The 27,274-nt window shown below is 33.8% G+C and overlaps 1 long non-coding RNA gene across 2 annotated transcripts in view; it reads right to left on the bottom strand.

Moving 5' to 3' along the window:
• Nucleotides 1-27,274, bottom strand: part of LOC145277107 (uncharacterized) — a 314,963-nt gene that overhangs the window by 179,188 nt on the left and 108,501 nt on the right. The window contains exon 1 of one of the 2 annotated variants that reach the window (XR_013868111.1): nucleotides 26,073-26,225. The exons of the other annotated variant lie outside the window; for it this stretch is intronic. This is a non-coding gene — a long non-coding RNA (uncharacterized LOC145277107). Of the gene's footprint in view, nucleotides 1-26,072; nucleotides 26,226-27,274 lie in introns of those variants that run through there. 2 annotated transcript variants of the gene reach the window in all.

The raw sequence follows: 27,274 nt of genomic DNA on the forward strand, positions 1-27,274 counted from the left end.
ATCAAATTAATTCACGTTCTGTTATCAACCAATCAGAAACCAGAATTGATCCATAAAGATTGAATCTTTTAGCATTCCGGCACATAATTTTTTCGTGGCAACACGAGAAGGATCTTTTGCTTTTTGCTTGCCAAATTATAAAGTCCAGAACAACGACCCACTGAAATTTCTTTATACCCAGGACTTGTACAGAATAGCTACTCATTGGTAATTCTTCTGAAACTAAATATGGCTTCCAATTCAAGAGTTACTAAAACAATAAACAAAGTAACTTTTAGTAATATAGTAGCATGGGTGGTCGGCGTTGCCCGGGTGATTGGAGGTGTGTTGAGCAAAAAAAAAAAAAAAAAAAAAACTCAGTTAACAGGCAGGCTCGAAACCATACTGCAAAAGAGGAAAAGAACGTGAAAAAAAAGTGACGTCTTTGCTCTTGCGTCCATCGCCAAACCGGAAGTGACGAATGTTTAAATTAAGGCGAGTCAATCGAAAATGGGGGATTACTTTCGAAAATATTGTCGAAAAAAGCGACCCCTCCCTGCATATGCCCAGTCGAGAGTGACGGAATTAGTGTTTTTAACCAATTTTTCGATATTTGTCATCAGAAGGGTCGAGCAAAACGATACCGACTTTGTGAAAATTCATCGCCTCTGTCGAAAGCTTTAGGCATACATACATACATACATACATACATACATACATACATACATTTAAACAGACAGGTGAGATTTATATTATAGATAACACAAACACCCAAACTGTCTCTGAGGAAAGGTTTAATACCCAAAAAAATTCACGACAGAAGTGAAAAAGAAAAGCAATTTGCATCTTATCAATGGCTTTAAACAGTTTTTTTTTGCTCGATTTTCAAATTCAAATTATTATATAAGAAGGAGCGGTTGACCATAGTTGAGAGGGACATGAAACCTCCCTTTTCATTAGCTTCTATACAAAGATGTAGGGAAGGGCGCCACTCCATTCTTGCACTTATTTTTTATTCTTACCTTATTGTATTGATCATTTAACAACTAATACTTTTTGAAACTTTGCTATGGCTTGACTAAAGGTTGAACTCTGATTTCCTGGCCCATTAGCGAACATTCTATCATGATATAAAAATAGTTTGAATAAAGTTTTAGCCAGGAATATGAAAATAAATTCAGACGAAAGTGTTCAACTGAGCTTCAATCTATGGTCCCCCCTCGCCAAACTTTCACAAGAAACACTCGTCTAGCTGTAAACACTATCAATAATTTCCCCCACTCTTTATCTGTCCCTAAACCTAAACGTAGATTCCATGAACAAAGCTTCTTTCTTAGAACTGCACGCCTGTGGAATTGTCTTCCGTTTTCCTGCTTTCCGGCTGACTACAATATGGTTTTGTTCAAGTCTAAAGTAAATAAGTTCTTGATGAGCCGTTCCATATAAGTTATTAAATTTACCAAATTTTCATTACTAATGATTACTATATTGACCAACTTCTACTCTACACTCTTTAACCCTTATCCTTGAGTGGCCTCTGGGCCTTGATAATGTGGCGATGCCTTTGTAAAAAAAAAAAAAAAAAAAAAAAAAAAGACTATATTTCTGAATTTTTGAGATGAGAATTGATTATTCACATTATTTGGATTATTCAGACTACTGTTCTCATCTTTTTAAAAAAATTTCTGTCGAACTTGTGAATCTTCACAGAATTTCGAATGGAACCGTTTATTTAATCCACGGGGACAGCCATGACATTTGAGATTGCATTGTATTTTGAGGCTACATCGACTGAAACGTTGTGAAAATAACACTCAAGATGAGAAATGTAATCTGAAGAATCCAAATAATACAGGAATTCAAATTAGTTCTTTGAAACCGAAAATTAAAGAAAAAAGATAAGCAGTAATTGTAGTGGTTTCTTTTTATCTCAAGAGACAATGGATAATCTCTGAAAGAGTGTTTGTGCTATAAAAAGTTTATAGTAAATATAAAAAAAAACTTCTGACCGCCTCCACCCCATAAAAACAACTCTGGATAACTTGTGTTGATTTTATAAAGTTTATTCAATTTCCTGTTCCAATCATTGTTCATTATTATGGCTTTAAGGCGTGCCTTTTCTCAGCGTTAGAATAATGGAGATGCTCTTTACTAAAAAAAAAAAATGAACATCTGTTCTGAGATCATTAAAAAAAATGTGTTGAATTAGTCAAGCAGAAGGAGCTCTCAAATTAGGACAAGAACAATGTCTGCACAGTTGTTTTAGACTTAGGACAAAGTGCGCTGAGTCTATGACTTAAAGGTCAATAGCAGGCCTAATGTTACTTTTAAAAACTCCAGGCCACGTTAAACAAACACTTACTACCAGTCTCTGGAAGTGCTGGCTTTAGCAGTGCTCTCACAGTTTGCTTAGTTATATTTTTTATCCTCTTACTTAAAATGCTTAGAAAAATATTATATAAAGTGTAACAGTCGTTACATGTCAACACTCTGGACCCACACGTTGTATGCAAACATGAAACCAAGACAAGCAAAGAATTCAGCTCACTCTCTTTTGGAGTGAAACAACAGACAATTATTTACAGGTACTTTCCAGAATAGCGCCTTGTCTCTCGTTTGAAAGTTTTGTACTCCAATGTGCTTAACAAGACTCCTTCTTCCTTGCTGTGACGTCACCTCGCACACGGCTCAGTCACTTGCATATGTTGGCCATTGCTGCTGCCATATATGCATACGCACTTTGTAACAAGAGTAGCTTTTTGACAATAGTAATAAAAATAACCATTACTGCACATTTTTTACTAGTTAGATTATTCAGAACATTTTTACATTTTCTTGAGACACCCTGCATATATGCACTATCAGTCACATGGTTAACTAATTTGCATATTTTTGAAGGACAATATATTATTTTTTAGTTTTATGTTGTTTTTATTAAAGATTTTGTGTAAAGTATGCGTTAGCTCTCTGGTCATTTGTTACAAGCTTTTTTGAATTTTAATTTCAATGCCTGAGTCATACAGTTACAAGTTTTCAGTTTATTGTTAATGTTTTTATTTCTATTGGAACATGGGTTAATTCTTTTTTTTTAAATTATATTTTTGTTATGCTGCTCACTTTTTTATTCGTTTTGTTATATTTTATTTACTGTTTCCATTTATTATTATGTGCTTAAATAAATTCTTTAATTTTTCACAGCAGCTATAGGACAGTTTGAAGTTGTTTTGTTAAAAAAGAAATTGTGGAAGGGATTTGCTACGGAGAAGTGTTTTTCAATAAGATTTGTGAATTTTTTTGTTGAGTTTTGTTTTTAATATTTGGTTATAGGGCGAAGTATACCAAATTATATTTCTTTTTCTTTTATTTTTAATCTTATTATAATTATTACCTTGTTGTTTATATTTGATTTCGATATTAATATATTCATTATTTTTAGATCTATATTATGGATGTAGCTTAGTTTCTTAAATACATTTTCCTCGATAGAGTTTTTTTCTAAGTCTACTCTCGATAGAAGTATGAATCAGTTTTATGATTGATGAGGATGGTCGGATTTTGGGTTTACATATATTGGATTAGCGTTATCTTTTGAGTGTGGCTCGTAAATATTTTTATTTAAGTTTAGAATAGCATCTAAGAAATTAGTTATTTTTATGTTAGCCGCTACTTCTACCTTTAGGCCTAACTTTTTCATTTCCCTGTGCATTATTTTTCAAAAGTTTTCTCCCTTGACCTTGTTAGAATCTCTTGTTACAGCTGATCCACCATCTCTATATAGGTCGATATCGGTATTCCTAAATATATTTGTGAGTGTATACAAAATAAATAACCCTACAAGCTCTTATGCCCCTGCAGAATTCAAGGCAATTATGGCTAGATCAAAGGAGTTCGACATTTTTGTTTTAACTCATTGGTTGTTATTACTGATTAAAATCAATCGTCTACATTTTTTTTTAATGGTGTGAATTTCATCTTCTGATATATCAGTATATATATCAGCAAACTCCAGAGCTGAGTTGAAGAGTTCTTCGAGTGTGGATGGATAGATGTCTAAATTGTACCTATTTACAATGCCTCCCCACAGGACAGAATTAGACACCATTTTTTAACATGGAGAAAAGGTACAAAAATAAAAATTGTCTCAGTCGTGAAGGATTTCGCTCCACTGAAAGAGAACGAGAAATGGAAGTGCCGCATCTGAAGAACAGATGGTATTTATTTGCTCCCCCACCGAGCAAATTAGGCACAAGGCCGATTTTTAATGTGAGGAGTGAAGGGAGAGGGAAGGGAAAAAGGGGACCAGCTCCCGAGAGGTGGGAAATGGGAGCTGGTTAATGGTCAGGCATGTGGGGTTGCCCCCACATCTGGTCTTTGCTAGGCATAGCTAGTCATAGCTAGTCATAGCTTGCAGCATCTGTCGGAACAGATGGTATTTATTTGCTCCCCCACCAAGCAAATTAGGCACAAGGCCGATTTTTAATGTGAGGAGTGAAGGGAGGGGGAAGGGAAAAAGGGGACCAGCTCCCGAGAGGTGGGAAATGGGAGCTGGTTAATGGTCAGGCATGTGGGGTTGCCCCCACATGTGGTCTTTGCTAGTCATAGCTAGTCATAGCTTGCAGTATCTGCCGGAACAGATGGTATTTATTTGCTCCCCCACCGAGCAAATTAGGCACAAGGTCAATTTTTAATGTGAGGAGTGAAGGGAGGGGGAAGGGAAAAAGGGGACCAGCTCCCGAGAGGTGGGAAATGGGAGCTGGTTAAAGGTCAGGCATGTGGGGTTGCCCCCACATCTGGTCTTTGCTAGGCATAGCTAGTCATAGCTTGCAGCATCTGTCGGAACAGATGGTATTTATTTGCTCCCCCACCAAGCAAATTAGGCACAAGGCCGATTTTTAATGTGAGGAGTGAAGGGAGGGGGAAGGGAAAAAGGGGACCAGCTCCCGAGAGGTGGGAAATGGGAGCTGGTTAATGGTCAGGCATGTGGGGTTGCCCCCACATGTGGTCTTTGCTAGTCATAGCTAGTCATAGCTTGCAGTATCTGCCGGAACAGATGGTATTTATTTGCTCCCCCACCGAGCAAATTAGGCACAAGGCCAATTTTTAATGTGAGGAGTGAAGGGAGGGGGAAGGGAAAAAAGGGGACCAGCTCCCGAGAGGTGGGAAATGGGAGCTGGTTAAAGGTCAGGTATGTGGGGTTGCCCCCACATCTGGTCTTTGCTAGTCATAGCTTGTATTTATTTATTTGCTCCCCCACCGAGCAAATTAGGCACAAGGCCGATTTTTAATGTGAGGAGTGAAGGGAGGGGGAAGGGAAAAAGGGGACCAGCTCCCGAGAGGTGGGAAATGGGAGCTGGTTAATGGTCAGGCATGTGGGGTTGCCCCCACATCTGGTCTTTGCTAGTCATAGCTAGTCATAGCTAGTCATAGCTTGCAGTATCTGCCGGAACAGATGGTATTTATTTGCTCCCCCACTGAGCAAATTAGGCACAAGGCCGTTTTTAATGTGAGGTAAAAACCAGCTCCCCTAAAAGTAGGCAAAAAGGGGGCACTCTGGTTACCAAAAATAATAATTGTCCCAGTATAGAGGGTTTCCCCTCCATTGATTGGTACAAACTATCTTAAGTGCAGCATCTGCCGGAACAGATGGTATTTATTTGCTCCTCCACCAAGCAAATTAGGCACAAGGCCGATTTTTAATGTGAGGAGTGAAGGGAGGAGGAAGGGAAAAAGGGGACCAGCTCCCGAGAGGTGGGAAATGGGAGCTGGTTAATGGTCAGGCATGTGGGGTTGCCCCACATCTGGTCTTTGCTAGTCATAGCTAGTCTTAGCTTGCAGTATCTGCCGGAACAGATGGTATTTATTTGCTCCCCCCACTGAGCAAATTAGGCACAAGGCCGTTTTTAATGTGAGGTAAAAACCAGCTCCCCTAAAAGTAGGCAAAAAGGGGGCACTCTGGTTACCAAAAATAATAATTGTCCCAGTATAGAGGATTTCCCCTCCATTGACTGGTACAAATCATCTTAAGTGCAGTATCTGCCGGAACAGATACTACACTTTCATCTTGGCCAAAAGAAATTGTAGAAAGGTGAATTTGTCTTTGTTTTTGATACTTTTAAACCAAACGATTGCTTTGGCAGTATTTGTCCACTAGTTTAATTCCAGGTCTGTTTTATTAATACAAGCAACTCCGATTATAACGATATGAAAATTGTTGTCCACCTATAACAACTTGTAAATTAAGCCTATAACTTCTTCGCGCCACACCAGTAATCATTCTACGACACACTGATGTTTCGCGGCATGGTGGTTGGGATCCACTGTTCTACGATCTATAACGCGAACAACTACTTTCACAAAGGAGATGAAATACTTAAGTGGATTTCTCACTCATAAGATTTTCTATAATACTGCTGATGATCTTGTAGAGTAAGTTGCGAATCCTTTGAAAGAATTCAAGATGGCGGCTACAATTACAAAATTTCGACTAAACAATCCGAATTAAAAATGTGAAGTTGGATAGTAACACTTTGGGGAGGGTGAGATACAAAAACATTGTACATCATCGATTACTCTCTGCATAAAATGCCCTCTTAAGAATTCTTTTGGGTATATTGATGAAATCACACGAAATCCTACAACCTTCACTCGTTCACTAAGTAAATTAGGTGGAAATAAAATACAGTGATTTACTACAAGTAACATATACACCAGTTGGTCATCGTCTGGATGGGTGTTCGTACTATCGAGTTTTATACAAACTAAAATAACTGTGCTGTTATCAAAGATCTCCCTTATAATATATTGTAGACATTGCTAGGGGACGTTTGACTCTGTATTTGCTGTCTGGAAAATTTATCCATGAAAACTGTTTTCCGCCTATAACAACTTGTAACAATAACATCTTCGCGACACACCAGTAACCATTCTACGGCACACTAATGTGCCGCGGCACGGTGGTTGGGAACCACTGCTTTTGATTCTTAGTAAAATTTAACCGGTCATTTTCGAAGTTAACCATGAGTTCTATTAGTTTTATATATTCTAGGCTTTTAAATCCGTAAGATTCCTTTGTAACTAGGTATTCATGCTTGTTAAAGAAGAAATAAACTCGCCATTGCAGTCAGCGTATTACTTTGCCTTTTTATTAGTTTAATAATGTACTCATGCTTACTAAGTGTTGGCATGTTTTAAGGTGATGTTTCTAAGTTAATTTTTTCTACATTTATTTTATCATTTGTTGAAATAAATTCTTTTGAGAGTATTCAACTGCTTGAAGAGCTGATTATTATTATTTTATGTATCTGTTTTCAGTATTTATTTCGACAGTGCTCATCACTTAAGAGCTAGTTAATAAATTTTGAAAATATATATGGCAATAAAGCTACACAGAATTTTCTGCGTTTCATCATCTTGAGGATATGAAATCAAATAAATTAATATAAGATAATTTACATATGTTCACAGAAATGAACACAATAACACCGTGGTATGATCGTTTCAGAGACGATATCAAGTTTATTTAAATACAATATTCTCATAGTAACGTAGTCGTTACACTTTAACGTCTCGTTACCTTTCAACCACTCGGATACACACGTTGTCTGGTACTGTTGTAAAACAAAAGCAAAAAGTGAAAGAAATAAAAATCCAACTCGACATTTTTTTAAAAATGCAAATGAAATGATCATGGTTTTTCCTACAATAACGCATTTCATTATCTTTTCAAAAGTCTTTTCGCACACGCAAGTGTTTTACAATGCTCTGTCATGTAACATGTGCTTTTTAAAAGTCTCTTTCCCCGCCACCTGATGCTGACCATAGCCAGCCTTTTCTCACCCTTGACTTCACACGCCCATCTTATATGACACGGACTTTGCTTTTCCTCTCGCGACCACATGCCATTTTTTTCTCTTCTCACGACGTTAGCGTATGCACACTTGCTTAATTTGCATATGTGTTAAGACGGCTGCTGCTCCTAATATTTTCGCTAGTCAGCTATGCTACGGCTGCTGCTGATTTTTTCACACGCACCTATCTGCGCACTCTGTTACATTTTCATCACAAGTGGGGGAGGGTTGATACCAAATTAACGATTAATTAGCAGTATCAAACTGCTAATTGATCGTTAATTTGGTGTCAACTCCCCCCTCCCAGGTGGCTAATTGATTGAGATGTTTGTGCGTGTTTCTGTCTATGTACATTTCTCTACCAAATAACTCTGTCAATTATCGGTTTACAGACTCAAAATTTGACATATGGGGTATTGGGATTTAAGAAAATCTTTTTAATTGGGTTCAGCCATAAATTTTGCTGTTAAAGGGTCAAAGTTTAACGATTTGACCTTTGAGAACTCTACCAAACTCCTCCGCCAATTTTGGACTAAACACTTGAAATTTTACAGTTACATGACGTGTATTCACACTTAGAGCAAGTTATGTACAGTACATAAGGCCTGAGCAAAGCCGGGCTAAACTGCTACGTAAAATACTACAAATAAAGAAGATTATAAAAGAAGAATTTTTATTTGCAGAAACCAGCATATTCTGTGTTCAATATCTGGTATCGATTTGGTATCGAAATCGGGTTCGAATTATTCAGCTCTGATGCCAACTATCGATACTTTGAAAAACTCCTGATGTTCCAATCAATCGTCCCATCACTAATATAAACAATTAAAAAAAAACTTACGAATTAGTATGTGCAGAAAATATAAATTTCAGGATTTTTCGGTGGTCAAGTGGATAATGACACAAACTGATGGGTGTTATAAGTTCAAATCCTGTTCGTTCCACAAAAAAAAAAACATTTTCACTTAGGATGTTGGCAACCTTCACGTTGTCCCTCCTGTAAGTATCTTATGTCTTCCAGAAAAAAATTCTGATAGCAAAAACATCGGAGAAACCAATGCCAACAATAGAATCTTCAGGTTCATACAATATCGCTATTTTCATAGCAAGTGTTCGATTGAGCTCCAAACTATGCCCCCCCCCTTGCCAATTCTTCGCAAAAAACATTTGTCTAGCCAAAATCACTATCAATAAATTCCCCCACTCTCTATCGTTGCCTAAACATGGATTTCATGAACGAAGCTTCTTCCCTGGAACTGTCCGCCTGTGGAACGCTGTCCCGCTGGTCTCCTTTTCAGCTGACTACAATATCATTATCTTCAAGTCTAATGTAAACAGGTTCTTGTTAAGCCGTCCTCGTAAATGATATAATTATACTAAATTCATTCTACAAACGGTTATTATGCAACTGTCCCAATAACTACAATACACACATTAACCTATATGCTAAAGTGGCCTCTGGGCCTTTATATGTGGTGACCGCTTTGTAAAAAAGAAAAAGAAATATGATGATGCCGATTGAGATTCCAGAAATCCGGCGATTTTTTAATTGACCGGTGTCATCATGATTCAGAAATGTATTAAACAAAATAAAATTAAATGACTTCTAGCTATTATCTTTTCACAGCACACCAGTAATCATTCACGCTAATGAGCCGCGGCAAAGTGGCTTGGAATCACTGACTAAGACTATTATTATTATCATATATATATATATATATATATATATATATATATATATATATATATATATATATATATATATATATATTCTGTGAGATTGTTTGTTTGTTTTTTATTCTTTAAAAATTGAGATGAGATTATTACTTAAAACAGAAAATGCTCCAAGAAAGAAAATAATAAAACAAATACCCCTTTCTTCTGAACACTGTCTTAACAGCGGATTTTGTTTCATTTTCCTTGAGGTCCATCTTGGTTTCGGACACGAGCCAACAATTCTTTGTTTATTTGCTGCATTAATCGACTCTTTAAGATAAATGGTGAAAACGTTTTATTGCTGCCAAATTTGGCTTTGCGTGCTCTTCTTCTTCTCCTTCTTCTTCTTTTTCTTCCAGGGTTCGTCTAGAAGATGGGGAGGGGGAGCTCGATCAACCATTTCTTCTTTCCTTGTAGCCCAATTTGACATTTGAAAAAGATTACAACATGCCACGTTCTAATAAAATCGTGTGAAATAGTTTTTTTAATGCAACATTTAATATGAAAAATCTTTATCTATCCATCTATATATATATACGCGTGTGTGTGTGTGTGTGTGTGTGTGTGTGTGTGTGTGTGTATGTGTGTGTTATAAAACTCTGTGGACCTTGCTTGCATATTGTCTTCGACGATCGGACAGTTCCATCTTTTAAAAAGGGGATGACAGATGAATGTATATATATATATATACATATATATATATATATATATATAATACATATATATATATATATATAATACATATATATATATATATATATATATATATATATATATGTGTGTGTGTGTGTGTATTATATACGGGGATTAGAACAACAGTCCAAAGAGCAGAGTTTATTTTAATGTATTAGTAAACGCATTAATACGATTAAAAGAAAACAGTTTTTTTGTTGTAATGTAAATATATAATAAGCTCAATAGGCATAGATATCCTAGAGCTATTTGAATATTGAGTAACATGATTGATGATTTATAATTAAAATTAAAAATTAAAAATCGGTTTCACAAGGAAGAACAAACAAAATCAATAAATTGTACGATCGTTTCGGAAACGATGTTTTATTGTGATAGACAATAAGTGTTGGACAATAATTTTATCATTTGATTTTATAAAACAAAGTCTCCTCATCAGTAAAAAGCGTGGGTGGGGGTTTAAAGGCACCAAAAATAAAACTAGCATTTTTTAAATAAGGCAGATATATATTTTATTCGCGCGCCTTTAAAGCTCGTAAGTTAATGCATTCATTGGAATGTTAAATGTAAATGCCTCAATAAAAACATTGTTTCCGACACGATCGTACACTTTATTGGTTTTGTTTGTTCTTCCTTGTGAAACCGATTTTTTATTTTTTATTTATATTTATATATATATATATATAGATAGATATATATATATAATAGAAAGTCTACTGTTTATAATAAGCACTGTTGATGTAGAATGCAAAATTCAAAACTTTAACAGTTTAAAAACAAGTTTAAAACAAGTACAGAATCTCGACTTTCTATTACTTAACAACACGTTCGACCGGCGTTTTCGACTACATCGAAAATTTAAATCTTACACTTAATGAACATCTGAAAGAAACCACTGCCAAGCATTACCACCGCCATAGTATATATAAAACTGTATTTCCTGATGAAGATTCTGTTATGAATCGAAATATTGAATTTAATTTGAATAAATAAATATGTTTTTTTTAATTGAAATTCTACATTTATTTGGCTTTAAATATTAAAAGTGCTTACTATAAACAGTAGACTTTATATATATATATATATATATATATATATATATATATATATATATATATATATTCAGTTGTCATCCATTTTTTTCAAAGATGGAACTGCCCGATCATCGAAGACAAGATGCAAGCAAGCAAGCAAGGTCCACAGAGTTTTATAGTATGTATATATAAAGTTGGACGTGTGTGTGTGGGGGGGGGTCACGAATAGGCTCCTATATGGTTGATTTTTTTTAATTAACTGATTACATATAATGATAGAAGATGTATCGAGGATCAGGAATGGGTATGTTTGATCTGGCAGAACAGTGATTCATAAAAATTGTGGGGTCTGCGTACGCGCCTGGACATCAAAGTATTGAAATAAAAAATGAAAAAAATACGTTTGCAAGAGGTTTTGATATAGATGTACATAAGAATATTTTGATGAGTATGTTTCAACTTAAATAGGGATGGTATAATCAAATTGTGGGGTCTGCGTTCGTGCCTGTACTCCATGGAAATATGGCACAAACTTTAACAAAGATTTTTCATATCTATTTACGTAAGATTACTTTGATAATTATGTTTCAGTTTGAAGAAATATGGTATAATAAAATTATTGGGTGTTCGTTCGCGCCTGATCTCCATAGAATGGAAATATGTCACAAAGTTTAACAAGGTTTTTAAAAGGGGTGAGGGTCCACAATAACACCTTAACTTTAATCTTAATTCACGTTAGCTTTTATTTATTTTTTTTAGTTGAATCATATTGTGTCGAATAAATTCACCTCATAAATTCGCGTTCTTATTAAAGTGAAAGCAAAAATAAAAAGCCGGAACTTTAGACAATTCTCGAAACAAATTTTGCATAACTCTGTTCTTTTCCTTCTCCATTTGCACGTGGCACTCTTTCAAAAATAGATAAATAGATAAATAATAAAAAGATTAGAACGTTACTTGTTATCGTGTCAAAAGAAGGAAAAAAATCCTGCTCACCTGATTACGTGTCTTTTTAAAAACATATACATAACCTTTTTATTTTTATTTATTTATATATCTGTTCAAGCTTTTTTTTGTCAGTTTACTAGAAGGAATTCAGTTGATTACAACCCTTTCTGTGTGTTCTTTACATTACAATAGTACAACACTGAATCCGATGGCGCAATACTACACCGTTCAATACTGTAAAACTGAAACTAAGCTGTTCTACTTGAAAAGGGCGCCATTTTCTTCTTATTCATATTTATATCGATTCTTTGCTTTAAAAAACTAAAGTAATTACGTGTTTACTTTTTTAATATCCCATTTTGCTGTTTCGGATTATTTTACTAAAGTAAGTAAAGCTTCATTATTTTTTAAAACTGTTTTTGTTTCTTTGTTTTTCAATATTTCGTCGATATTATTTAGTAAGAGTGTTTAGCAGAAAAGCCAACAAACGACTACCCGAAAAAATAAATATACAATAAATAAATGTTACCATAGTCAATAAGAGTTCAGTTTATGTTTTTTTTTTGTTTTGAAATAGTTTTTAATGCTCTTTACTTAAAATAATAGTCTCCTCTTAGCAAACCCTCATAAAAAATACTCGTCTAACTATAGCCACTAACAACAATTTCCCCCACTCTCTATCTCTGCCTAAATGTAAATGTGAATTCCATAAACAAGGCTTCTTTCCTAGAATCTACAAGGAAAGATGGTGAATCGAAACAAATGTGTTATTTCAAAGTAAAATGAGGCGATGTGACTTGAAAAAGAAACAATTCTTTGACAAATGTGTGTAGAAAAAGTTGGCCAAACATACCTTTACTTATCTTGGGAATAATTCATTGAAAGATATTGAAAGATATAGATTTAAATGTCTGTCGGGTTAGAAGATGAAAAAATATAGTTTTATCTTCAGTTCCAACTGGCAAGTAGGTCCGAACATTTCACAAACGATGTCTCTCTCAATGCTTACATTTCAATTTTTTCAACTGTCATCTTATTAAGTACAAACTAATCGACTAACACAACAAACAGACAAAATCCCACCCTTTCACTGTTGAGGTCCCTAGATGCCAAGAAACCTTCTATTGTAGTAGTTTCTTCCCTCATAATGCTAAATTTTGGAATTTCCTCCCTGTTTCCTGCTTTCCTGACTTTACTAACCTATAGAAATGTAAATGTAATGAGAACAGACATCTTGTTGCTCAACTCCCTACAGTCCCCTGATAGACATGATTCCAAATGGTAGCTCCTTACATTCGAGTTGCAATATACCTATTTTGGGGGTGAAAAACAGTTTTAGCAAACCCTTTAAAGTGTCACATGTCGTTTATCCCGTGACGCGTCTTGTAGTCCTTATATTTTCCTCTTGGTGCTGTATCAATTTTAGGGCTGAACCTTCGACTAAAGTAGAGGAAGAAAGTCAAGTTACATCTATTACCTGCTCGCCCTTCATCTCGTGAGAGAAAGTAGTCTGTTCATCCTTGTTCCTTGTCCTCTTCTCTTCAGCAAGGAAAACAATATAAATTAGACATTAGATTAGATATTATATAAAAGGAACTTTGTTGCACGTGTGTGTCTTATGGACTCTGAAACGGAGGGGCCGCTTCTTTAAATTTCACACAAATGTACTTTATGTACCTGCCAGTGTTCTTAGATAGGTTTTATATCGAAATGGCCTTAATACGTATCGATAATCGATAATAAAATAAAGGAACAGTTGATTTTGACTAAAGTTATTGCCTTATATAGCTTAACATCACATGTGCATTTGGGAAGTTTTATCACCGCACAAGCAAAAATGCACAGCTTGTAAAATCAACTGTAGATTCTTTTGTAATACAGGGGCGCGTTTGAAATGAATGTTTCTGTTCAGAGCATAATTGAATCGTGATACTTGACTTTGGCATTTTAAACTTTGATTCAAGCCATTATGTAAAAATAATTTTCTAAAATCAACAATAGGTTCTCTACAGTGCAATGTAAACTATAATATATTGTGGAACAAGTCATTAGTGGCAGGAATGTGAAGCTTCCTCCCGGTGCAATATGGCGAGTCTTCAACTAGAGCAAACAATCGATTTGATTGAAAAATGGTTATTTCACCAATACGGATGACAATAAAATATGTGAGATTGGAAAATTCGTTGTTCCTCATCCAATATCGGGCAACGTCGAGTCTCCCTGCTAGTATAAGATATTAATCCCGGTAATAATGATATTATTTTCAATAATATGTATGTTCTTTGTCAAATCTTAAATTATGGAAGTTATCATTATGAATTATGGAATATGTACAAAATAGCAAGGTGATTTTATTTTGTAAACTCTTGGAGTACCACTGAAATCGTACCATATCCCCCCCAAGTAAAGAAAAACACTTATCTTTATAACAATTGCTATTTTTATTTCTTATACCCATACTCGGATGGGGATTCTTCTAGTGACTTACTTGTAGTTTTATTAAATACTTTTATATGCAAAATCCGATCCCGCATTTTGCTAATTCCTGCCCTCTGATGAGAAGGAGAGTATTTCTTCGAAACCCCGCGGATTAAGGACTATCCACTTATCTTGTGCTTCCTTTTTTAAAATTAAATATGTTTTTAACTCTTTTTCAAGATGTCTTTTAACATGTTTTATTAATCATTTGTTCATATTATAAGCTCTATTTCCTTTTCGGTTTTATTGAGCTTTTACATCTGGTTGAGATTACTTTACTTGTAAATATTAACTCTTTAATATTTATAATATATTTTAAGTTTACCATTTTGATTACCTTGGTAAACTTATTGTAATTTTTATTTATTTTATATATATATATATATATATATATATATATATATATATATATATATATATATATGTATATATATATATATATATATATATAATAGAGAGTGAGTGATTGGGAGAGAGAGAACGAGAGGGAGTGGGATTTCTTGTCTCATTCTCGTAGGAAATCATCAGGTTAAAATGCATGAAATTTGTGTTGCCTTTTGTTTTAGTATATACACAATGTGTTCCGTCTAGCGAACTAGCCAATCAGATTCATTGTTATTTCCTCCCACGGATTAAAGATTTCATTAAGAAAAATAAATATATGCGTCCCTTAATAGGGCAACGTAATACGAACAATACATGTAATGAAATGAATCGATATAGGATATCTTTCATAAGCTGTCATTATCGCCAAAAGCAACAAAAAAAGCACACACAAAAAACAAGAAAACGCACACACATTATATATATATATATATATATATATATATATATATATATATATATATATATATATATATATATATATATATATAAAGTTTCGTGATTAAATTTTACATTCTGAAAAAACAACATATAGAGACACATATTCGATTTAAGAATTTATTGTTTGACAAAAGGAATATATAGAAGAGGTTATTTTAATTTCCTTAATCCATGGATTTTCAACAATGGCCATATCATCAGAGGAAATGAAATGCAGTTAGCACAATGTTCGGCTGCGAATGGACGCTATTTTGCTTTTCAGCACAATTATTGAAAATAGTTTTTGGAGTGGTTGTGGATAATTATATGGAGAAAATTATACGAAAAGAGAAGATGATACAACCTGGGTAATCCATTATCGGAAGGAGTCCAATGTCGTTCGGGGTTATAAATTCAGATATCCAGTAATATCTATCAGGACAGATATCCAGTAATATCTATCAGGATTTTTATTTTTCATCTGAATTCTATCAGTGTCTTATCTCGCTTATATATATATATATATATATATATATATATATATATATATATATATATATATATATATATATATATATATGGCTCTTTGGATCATCCATCGAGCCCAGGTTCAATTGTTTGCTTCAGGAAATAGTGAATTTTCAAAATCAGATATGAAAAATAAAAGACAAACTCGTCTGACGTTCATCTTTTTCTTTATCCTCCTTACAACTATGGGTTAAATAGTATTACTATTGTGGCGATGTTCCTTTTTATGAACTATACGTACATATTATTCTTTCCTCTCTTTATTACTCAATTTATTTTATTACTAAACATTGTTAATACACAGAAAGAGAGTTATAGAATTGAAACTTAGATTTTGCATAAAATAAGTGTGAGGCGGGGGGAGATCAAGCAATATACAATGAGAGAGGTTGAGGGTGATAGCAAGAAATGCTTCAGTTGATGAGTTTATTACATATTGCTGGTAATTAGAACAATTAAAATTTAACCAAACTGAGGATGATTGTTGTATGTAAATCTTGTCATTAAAATATGGAGGGGAAAAAAGGCCTTCGAGGAACAAACGCTAATTAACTTAGTCGGCGTATAATAAGGGATAGTTCAACTTCAAACTTTCTGTTGAATTTTTCTTTCACAGTTCATTTGTTTTAAACCACTTCCCCATGTTTACTATTTAATTCACACGGAATCAAGGGGGGGTGATAACAATGAATCTGATTGGTTAGTTCACGAAACTAAACATGTATATATAAAAACACACGGTAACAAATATTCCATGCAATTTAACATGATGATTGCCTACGGGGATGACCATGAACTCCACTCTCTCTCCCTCTCTCTTTCTCTCTCTCTCTCTCTCTCTCTCTCTCTATATATATATATATATATATATACATATATATATATATATATATATATATATATATATATATATATAGTAAGATATAAAATATATATGGCAATTAAGCTACACAGAATATTCCGTGTTTCATCCATGCTAGGATTCATCAGGCTTATGAATCCTAACGTGGATGAAACGCGGAATATTCTGTGTAGTTTAATTGCCATATATATTTTATAACTTACTACCTAGCTCTACCTACGTATTGAGCACTGTTGAAGTAAATACTTAAAGTTTACGCATAAATTTATACTTTCGTATATTAATTTATGTGATTAAATTAAGTAATCATATATATATGTATATATATACATATATATATACATATATATATATATATATATATATATATATATATATATATATATATACTAGCAAAAGTACCTGTCGTTGACTGGGTTCAAAAACAGCCTACAGAAAATGGACTCTGATTTATGAAAGTATGATAGGTTATGAAAAGGAAGGGTTGTAAAGAGATAGCTTCGAATTTGGGGGTATCAAAACCAAAAGTAAAAATAAAATAGATAAACCCTATAATTTATAATACCATATCTGTTCACACTGAAACACTTATCACAATATTCTGTGGATCTATATTAAAAAACTTGTTAAACTTTGTGACATATTTGCATTCTATGGAGGTCAGGTGCGAACGAACACCCCATAATTTTATTATACCATATTTCTTCAAACTGAAACATAATTATCAAAGTATACTTACGCAGATAGATATGAAAAGTCTTTATTAAAGTTTGTGCCTATTTCCATTCTATGGAGGCCAGGCGCGAACGCAGACCCCACAATTTTATTATACCATTCCTATTTAAGTTTAAACATACTTATCAAAGTATTCTTATGTACATCTATACCAAAAACACTAGTAAACGTTTTTTTTTTTAAATTTTTTATTTCCATACTTTGTAGACCATGCGCGTACGCAGACCCCACAATTTTAATGAATCATCATTATGCCAGATCAAACATACCCATTTCTGTGTCTCGATACATCTTCTATCATTATATGCAATCAGTTTCTTATAATAGTCAACCATATAGGAGCCTATTTTTGACCAGACACACACAAACGTTCAGCTTTATATTATATATAACTTTTTAAAACTATTTTTACTACAGTCTACCCCATAATGAACTTATGCCCGTATAGATGGGGACGTTTGCCCTCACAAATGTTATATTTTTGGAATCTTAATATCTCCTAGAGGTGTTTTCATGCCACTTTCTTCCGTTGGCTTGCAGCAAAAAAATATTAAGTCTCCACACGATACGCTTAGTCCTGAGTAAATTTCACCGAGAGAAAAACAGGAAGAAAAACGTTGACTGCAACAAGTGACGTACAATCGTGCAACATGGTACCAGCTTTTATGCATTTCCACGTCACTAGCCAGTCTGCGCACATTTGCATACAGCACAGCATATATGCAGTAACACGTGCATTCTGTTTTGCCAAGATGTTGCTTGATAGAAATACACGGTACCTATCGACACTTGTTTCCATGCAACAACTGGTTCAAATCTTCATTGCAACCTCAACCATAACCCTAACCCTTACCGTAAACAAAATATGAACAAAGAAATATAACAATGAAGGTAGAGAGAGAGTAAACATGCTGGATATTGTTTGTGATAGATTTATATTTAAGCTAAGGACGGGTAATGAAAGTAAACGTAATACCAAGAATTTAATGTTGTCGTCAAGTGTTGGGACGATTGATCAGAATCGGGGAAACAAAAATCGGAGGTTTTTTGTGTATCGGAATCAGAAAAATGTGTCCCTAATTTTCAATTCCACAAAAGATTCGTTTATTTTATTTATTTTTTTTTCTTATTTTTTCATTGCTGGTATTAATGATAAAAAGATAAATATTTATTGATTTTAAATTATTGATAAAACTAAAATCTATTGATCAATCCCACAAGTGTATTTTTATGTTTGCGAAAATACATGCACACGGATTTTTAGAGGAATCCAAACATTAAACAACAAAAAACAAAATAATCTATAGCTAAATATTCAAAGATTTTAAAAGAATCAGAATCGGTAATTCCATACAAGGACCATGGCGTAACAGATAAAGTACTAGGTAAGATTCAGTTGTAAGTGACACTCTTCTGGGAGGTTCAATCCTCTGTGGAGGCGATACTAAGAATATAATTGTTAATTATGGCTGACTGAGCGAGAAAATGCTACCTCCGTGGATTAAATAAAAAGTTTAATTCGAAATTCTGTGCAGATTTTCATGTTGAACGGAAATATTTCTGAGTTCGACAGAAAGAAATTCGGAGGTTACATTGGCCGAAACGTTGTGTGAAAAACGCTTAAAATGAGAACAGTTGTTTGAACAATCCAAATAATGCAAAGAAATGAATTAAAAAGAAATTAGAATTGGACGTTTTCCTCTCTGACCACAGATGAGGCATGAAAATCTGCGTTTGTCTTAGTTGAACACATATCGACGCTAATAGCCTTAAGAGTGCAAAAAAAAAGGTTTATCTTCATAATACGGTAAGTAAATAGTAAATGAGTCGTTCTTCAATCACCACAATGCATTGCTTTTGTCGACAGAATCAATTGGTAGAATTTCAGCCATAGTATTGAGGTGTTGGCTGAAGTTTCTATCTTCTCTTCGCCCTTTTCCTTGCTTTTCTTTTCAAAACATTTTCTATAAACGTTATTTATAAAATAAATTTTAAAAAAAAAGCATTGAAACATACAACCCAGTTTTATAAAGCTCTTTGCGGTTTTAGTGTTTCTGTATAGCATACGAGAAAAAAAAAACGCTACATGAACAGTTAAGATCAATCAACAATGGTGTGAAGTTGGGCCACTGATTGATCAAACTGGCGAGTCATTGTCCACAAAGATACTGTCACTGTTGAGGATGATCGTTGCCGGGGGTTCGCGACTGCCAGAGATCGGCGTCACAGAGCATTAACAGCAATAGTTCAAACTACGGATTTGCGGTGCTCCTCCTTTGCCAGATCCTGTGTCTCCAGCCCGGTGTTGTGTAGCAACCTCCAAAAACACAGATGAGTTGCCAAAGCGAATGGTCTTCTTGGAACACGATGGTCGACCAACATAACAACAACATAGTATACGTATATACCTATAGAACACTCAACCTCTCCCCCATGAGAAGAAGCAGCAGCCATCCAACCCCACTGCTCGCTCTCTCTATCTTTATCTCTGTCTCTGTCTGTCAGTCCGTCTCTCTCTCTTTCTCTCTCTCTCTGTATCTCTCTCTATCTCTGTCTCTCTCTCTCTCGATCTGTTTCTCTGTCTCTCTTTGTCTCTCTCTGTATCTCTCTCTGTCTCTGTCTCTGTCTCTGTCTCCCTATATGTGTGTGTGTGTGTCTCTCTCTCTCTCTCTCTCTCGATCTGTGTCTCTCTCTGTATCTCTCTCTGTCTCTCTGTCTCTCTCTCTCTCTCTCTCTCTGACTATCTCTCCCACCCTCTCCTTCTCAGCTGAAAGAGACAGATCCTCTCTACCCATTCGAAAAATCAGCGTAGTAGCTTCCTGTCTTTGTTACAACATGTAACCCTTATGATTCCAATTTGGAAAATTCCACTCTATCTAATTTTTAATCTTATGTGGAAATTTACCAAACTAACTTTATCATGTAAATATTATTAAACTGCATTTTAGTAATTATTTCACTCCTACAGATAACGGGTATGCGAAAATTGTATTTTTACATGGAATAAGTTAAAAAGGAGTTGATACACACTGAAATAGATAAAACAAATCAATTATTATATTTTTAAAGTTTAATCTCATTGCAGAAAAAAAGTGTTTTTTCATTTATTTTGACCTAAAAATAACATCTCAAACAAAATGATTAAATTTTCAGAAAAAAAAGATTGATCTAGACTTTATTCAAATCATAAAAAATAAATAAAACATTACGACGAAGAAAGTGACAATTTAGAACAGAATTTTGGTCAACATTTTATTAACTTTTAAACTGACATTGCCTATATCTCATATGAGACAGAATCTTTGTTGATCGAAAATTGAAGAATACTATGAGAGTACTTATAAATGGTAAGAACGGTTTCATTACTTATAGGTTTATGATAAGAATTTGTTGACATTGATTTTGACGATGATCAAGTTGTAGTTAGCAATGAAGTAGTTCAATGGTAATGCTTTCCAAGGATAGGAAGCCCTTATGGTGTTCAATTATTTGAAGGGAAAGATCGTTTTCAAAATTTAATAGAATCCAGAATGAATAGAGAAAAATTATGGAACAAGAGAAAAAGAATTTCATATTAATGACATAGAACATGAACTCGTAAACAAATCCATCCAAGTTCAATTTTGAAATGTTCACTTATAAATGTTTAGATAATATGTGTGTGTGTGTGTGTGTGTGTGTGTGTGTGTGTGTGTGTGTGTGTGTATAGGTCTTTAATACATATCAGTTGGATTGTTGTTTTCGTTTGATTCGTACGTCAATTTATTTGTAAAATAATGTATGAATTTGTCAACATCATCATCATTATTATCTACTGCACAAGTGTGAGTCTCAAACAAACTTTTTATTAAAAAAAAAGTCCAAGCATCTTTAATACATATCAGTTGGATTGTTGTTTTCGTTTGATTCGTATGTCGATTTATTTATAAAATAATGTGTGAATTTGTCAACATCATCATTATCTACAGCAGAAGTATGAGTCTTAGACAAACGTTTTATTAAAAAAAAAAGGACAAGAAGGAAAAAGGACAAAAACAGCTCAGCCGCTTTAATAGCTGATCGTTTGGATTTTATTTTTGTCTAATTGCGACGTCTATTAATTAGTAAGGTTTCACAAGCACTTCAACGAGTGACTGTCTCTTCTACAAATTGTTTGTATTGGATTGTTTTTTTTCTTGTGTCAAACTCATTAAATCGTACCCATCACTATCATCGTCGTCCTTATCATTGAGTATTTATAACTTTTGGAATGTTCCTTAATGTGTATTTTACATGTATATGTATGTGTACGTATATATGCATATATATGTATATGCATATATGTGTGCCTCTACGTGTGTATGTTTGCATGTGTGTGCACATGCATATGTGTGTTGGCGTACATCTGTATGTATGCATGTGTTTATTTCCATGTGTATGTGGGTAGAGAGGGCTTCCATAAGCCGTGGTGAAGGCAACCCCTCTAGCAGAAGCAAATCTGATTTAAAAACCATAAAGTGGGAGACCAGTACCCACCTTAAGCTGGTCTGCAGTTTGACTTGTTGCTGGCTATCTTGCTCTTGCTTGTTGCTGGATGTCAACATTTTGAACCAATCTGTCGTACAAAGCTAAAACTCTGTAACATAATCTTTGTATAGATACTCCCTCAGGCATTTGTCTATAAAAAAAAATAGTCCTGTGGCAATGAAAAAGTTGTGACGCATGTAGCCTGAAATGCTGGAAGCATTATAATAATTGATCTGCCATCATTATATGTACCTGTGTATATATGTATGTATATGTGTATATATTTACATGTGTATGTATATGTATGTATATATATGTGTATATGTATGTGTGCATATATGTCTCTGTGTGTATGTATATATATATATGTTTGTATGTGTGTATGCATGTGTATATATGCATATATGTGTGCATGTATGTGTATGTATGCATATATATATGTGTATGTATGCATATATATGTATGTGTATATGTGCATATATGTGTGTATGTGTATGAATGCATATATATGTATGTGTATGTAAGTAAGTATATGTATATATGTTTGCATATGTGTACGTATATGTATGTGTATATGCATGTATATGTGTACGTATATGTATGTGTATATGCATGTATATATGTGTATACGTATATGTATCTATATGTGTATGCATATGTATGTATGTGTATTATCCATTGTGTATGTATATATGTGCATATGTTTATAGATATGTATGTATGCGTGTATATATTTATATGTATGTATGTATGTATGTATGCCAATAACTGTCTTGTGTATGTTTGCATGTGTGTATGTATATGTATGTGTATGTATGTGTATTATGTATTGTGTATGTATGTATGTATGTATGTATGTATGTATGCGTGTGATATGTATGTGTGTGATATGTATGTGTGTATGTGTATATATGTGTATAAATGTATGTCTGCGTGCATGTATATATATGTATGTATACCAGTGACCGTCTTCAGTGTCATATCTGCTTGAGCGTGTGAATTCGCCGGCAGGACTGAATAAGTCATTTTCGGGCTCATGGACTTTCAGTATCTGCGGGAGTGGCACTCGTCTGACAAGACGTTGCACTCATCACATATCTATGTATGTTTGTTAACTTGTAAGTGTTTAAATTCTATATATGTTCACTTGTAAGTTTTTTTGTTTTTGTTTTTTTTACAAGGTAACCACTTATCAAGGCCCGGAAGCCACTCGGGGATAAGGGTTATTGTGTGTACAATACGTTAGTGTTGGAGATTTGATAAAGTGTCTTACTTAAGGGGGTGGTTCATCAGGAATTTGTTCACATTGGACTTGAAGATATCCAGGTTGTAGTCAGGTGGGAAACAGGCAACCGGAACAGAGTTTCACAGGCGTGCACTTCTAAGAAAGAAGCTTTTGTTCATGGAATCTACGTTTGGATTTTGGCACAGATAAAGAGTGGGGAAAACTTTTGACAGTGAACGTTGTGAAATAAACACACAAGATGAGAACATTAGTCCGAATAATCTCTAAAGTTCCAAAAAATAACATTCAACCCATGTGATTTTTCTCTAAATTAAATTTAAAAAATATTTCTGCACTAGTAACTTTTATTGTTTGTTTGTATTAAAATTATTTGTTTGATTTCAATTTTTTGTATTTTATCGTTTGTTTTCATTCTTAAAATTATTTATCGATGGATTTCACTTTTAAAATTATTCATCGTTGGTGTATAATATGTTTTTTAATTCTTTGTTTCCTAACTTCATAATTCAGTTTTAGCAGTATTAAATTGTATATTGCTTAATTTTACATAGATAATATTTATATTTTATATTGAATAAAGTTCAGTTTCAGTATTAATCGAACTGTGTTCCTTTTTCTTTTAAAAAATGTTTTATTGCCCTTTTTCAAATGGCCCTCATATAGTACTGAAAGTCTGACAAATCTTACCTACATTGCCGGCATGCATCTTTTAGTTAACAGGCCTTCTTCTTACTCTCGGTGGCCGTGGTTGCAGTAAGGTGGGAAACAGGCAAACGGAAGAGAATTCCACAGGCGTGCACTTCTCAGAAAAAAGCTATGTTCATGGAATCTACGTTTTGATTTAGGCACAGATAAAGAGTGGGGGAAATTACTGACAGTGGTTTTAGCTAGACGGGTGTTTATCATGAAGGATTGGCGAGGAGGAACCAGAGATTGGAGCCCGGACGAGCACTTTCCATGGAAATAACGATAAAACAAAGGCAGGCTCGCAACGTCTCTTCTGTGGGAGAGAGGTTGCAGGGGAGAGAAGAGAGCATCCCCCACTAAGCCACAAAGTCTATTTTGTACTTTATCAAGGCAGGATAGGCTGTTTTTTGAAGCTCCAGCCTAGATGTGGCAGCAGTACTCCATCTTTGGACGTATCTGGCTTTAGATTATATATGTTCACTTGTAAGTGTTTAAATTGTGTATATATATTTATATATATATATATATATATATATATATATATATAAACAAATGATTAATAAAACATGTTAAAAGACATCTTGAAAAAGAGTTAAAAACATATTTAAAATTTAAAAAAGGAAGCACAAGATAAGTGGATAGTCCTCAATCCGCGGAGTTTCGAAGAAATACTCTCCTTCTCATCAGAGGGCAGGAATTAGCAAAATGCAGGATCGGATTTTGCATATAAAAGTATTTAATGAAACTACAAGTAAGTCACAGATCTTACTTGGTTAAAAAAAAGGGTGAGGTAAGGGGAACAGGAGGCAAAAGAAAAATGATAAAAAGATTTCACATGAATGAATAGTCCGGTGAAGGGTAAAAATCCTGCATTTTGCTAATTCCTGCCCTCTGATGAGAAGGAGAGTATTTCTTTGAAACACCGCGGATTAAAGACTATCCACTTATCTTGTGCTTCCTTTTTTAAATTTTAAATATGTTTTTAACTCTTTTTCAAGATGTCTTTTAACATATTTTATTAATTATTTGTTCATATTATAAGCTCTATTTCCTTTTCGGTTTTATTAAGCTTTTACATCTGGCTGAGTTTATTTTACTTGTAAATATTAACTCTTTAATATTTATAATATATTTTAAGTTTACCATTTTGATTACCTTGGTAAACTTATTGTAATTTTTTATTATATATATATATATATATATATATATATATATAGATATATATATATATAAATATATATATATATATATATATATATATATATGTGTGTGTGTGTGTGTGTGTGTGTGTGTGTGTGTGTGTGTGTGTTCACTTGTAAGTGTTTATTTCTTTATATCTCTTATTGTCTTTTAAAATGATCTTAAATGATGTACAAAATTTAAATAAATGTTTTCATTTTTCCAATTTTCACAAAAGCACTCGACTAGCTATAACCACTATATACGATTTCCCCACTTTCTATCTGTGCCTAAATCTAAACGCAGATTCTATGAACAAAGCTTCTTTCCCAGAACTGCCCTTCTGTGGAATACTGTTACACTGGTCTGCTTCCTGGTTGAATATAACATAGTAATATTCAAATCCAATGCAAACAAGTTCTTGTTGAGTCGTCCCCATAAATAATCAAATTATACCCAATCTACACCATTAACGATTACTAAACTGACAGCTTACATTCATTAACCCGTATACTCGAGTGGCATTCTGCCCTTGATAAGTGGTGACTTCTAAGTTGAAAAAAAAAACGTGTTGTTGTCTTCCATAATATATCACGTGTTTCGTGCTAGTCTAATCCAACACTGCATACACAAAGCATCGCTTACACTGAGTATTAGATTTCAGCATTAAATAAACCCCAAACGGTTGATGTGCTATATAAATGGCACACTAAACAAATCAATTTCATGTTTTTCTCCAGTTGAATCTGATTGCAGTTGAAAAATCAGAAATTTTCAAAATTAAATAAAAAAAAACTTGTCAAAAAATAAAAAATGAAAATAAAACTCACCCAGATTCAGATTTCATAAAATGATTTATCTATATTTTATTCAAATCTAAAAAAAAAAAATAGCATAAAATGAAAATCAAAACATCACACAGAATAAAATTGAAGAACTTGATATCTGATCAATTATTTCTAATATAAATGTATAAATATATGCATGACAAATGTGTGTTTGCATGTGTAAATATTGTGTTAATATCATTTGCATATTACAGCACACACGCACGCACACACACACACACGAACACACACACACACACACACACACACGGGTTTATATATATATATATATATATATATATATATATATATATATATATATATGTAATCAACAAGTGAATGTTAAAGAAAATATAAAGATACTAACGAGCACCTGTAAAATGCAAACGTTCTCCAACTCCTAGTAACACTTCCCCTCCAGTCTAACCAGTTGACTTGATTTGGCAAGTAAACTTTTAAATGTTTTCTTAAAGTTTCGCATATCATTGGCACTTGTTGACAAGTCCTCTGCAAATCTGAACAGATAATCGAAGAATTAGAAACAGCAACAACTAATTAATTATAATATAAGCATAAAATATGCAATATGAGTTTGGAACAAGTTAGAAACATTTAGTTTATAAATATTAAAAGAAACCACCTAACACAGTCCTCCTTCTACAACTAAAACTACTACGATTATCACTATACTACTACTACTACTACTACTACTACTACAATAATAATAATAATTTGGAATGGAAAAGTGCGCACAACTAGTTATAAGAAAGGGAAAACTGGAAACGACAGAAGGCATGGAACTACCCAACCAAACAGAAATGAGAGCAATAGGGAAACAAGACGACTATAAATACTTGGGAATTCTGGAAGCGGGCACCATCAGAGCAACAGAAATGAAAGAGAAAATTGGAAAGGAATATCTCAAGAGAACAAGAAAACTCCTGGAAACGAAATTATATAGCAGAAACCTAATAAAAGGTATTAATACATGGGCAGTATCACTAGTAAGATATTCTGGACCGTTTATAGGGTGGACAAAAGAAGAACTGAGACAACTCTACTAGAAAACCAGGAAACTCATGACCATGCATAATGCACTACACCCATAGGACGATACTGACAGACTCTACGTGAAAAGGAAAGATGGCGGGAGAGGACTGATCTGTATAGAAGACTGTGTGAAGGACACAAAAAAAACAACTAGA

Source organism: Euprymna scolopes, chromosome 5, assembly GCF_053919585.1.
Source record: "Euprymna scolopes isolate OS-2025 chromosome 5, ASM5391958v1, whole genome shotgun sequence".
NCBI lineage: Eukaryota > Metazoa > Mollusca > Cephalopoda > Sepiida > Sepiolidae > Euprymna > Euprymna scolopes.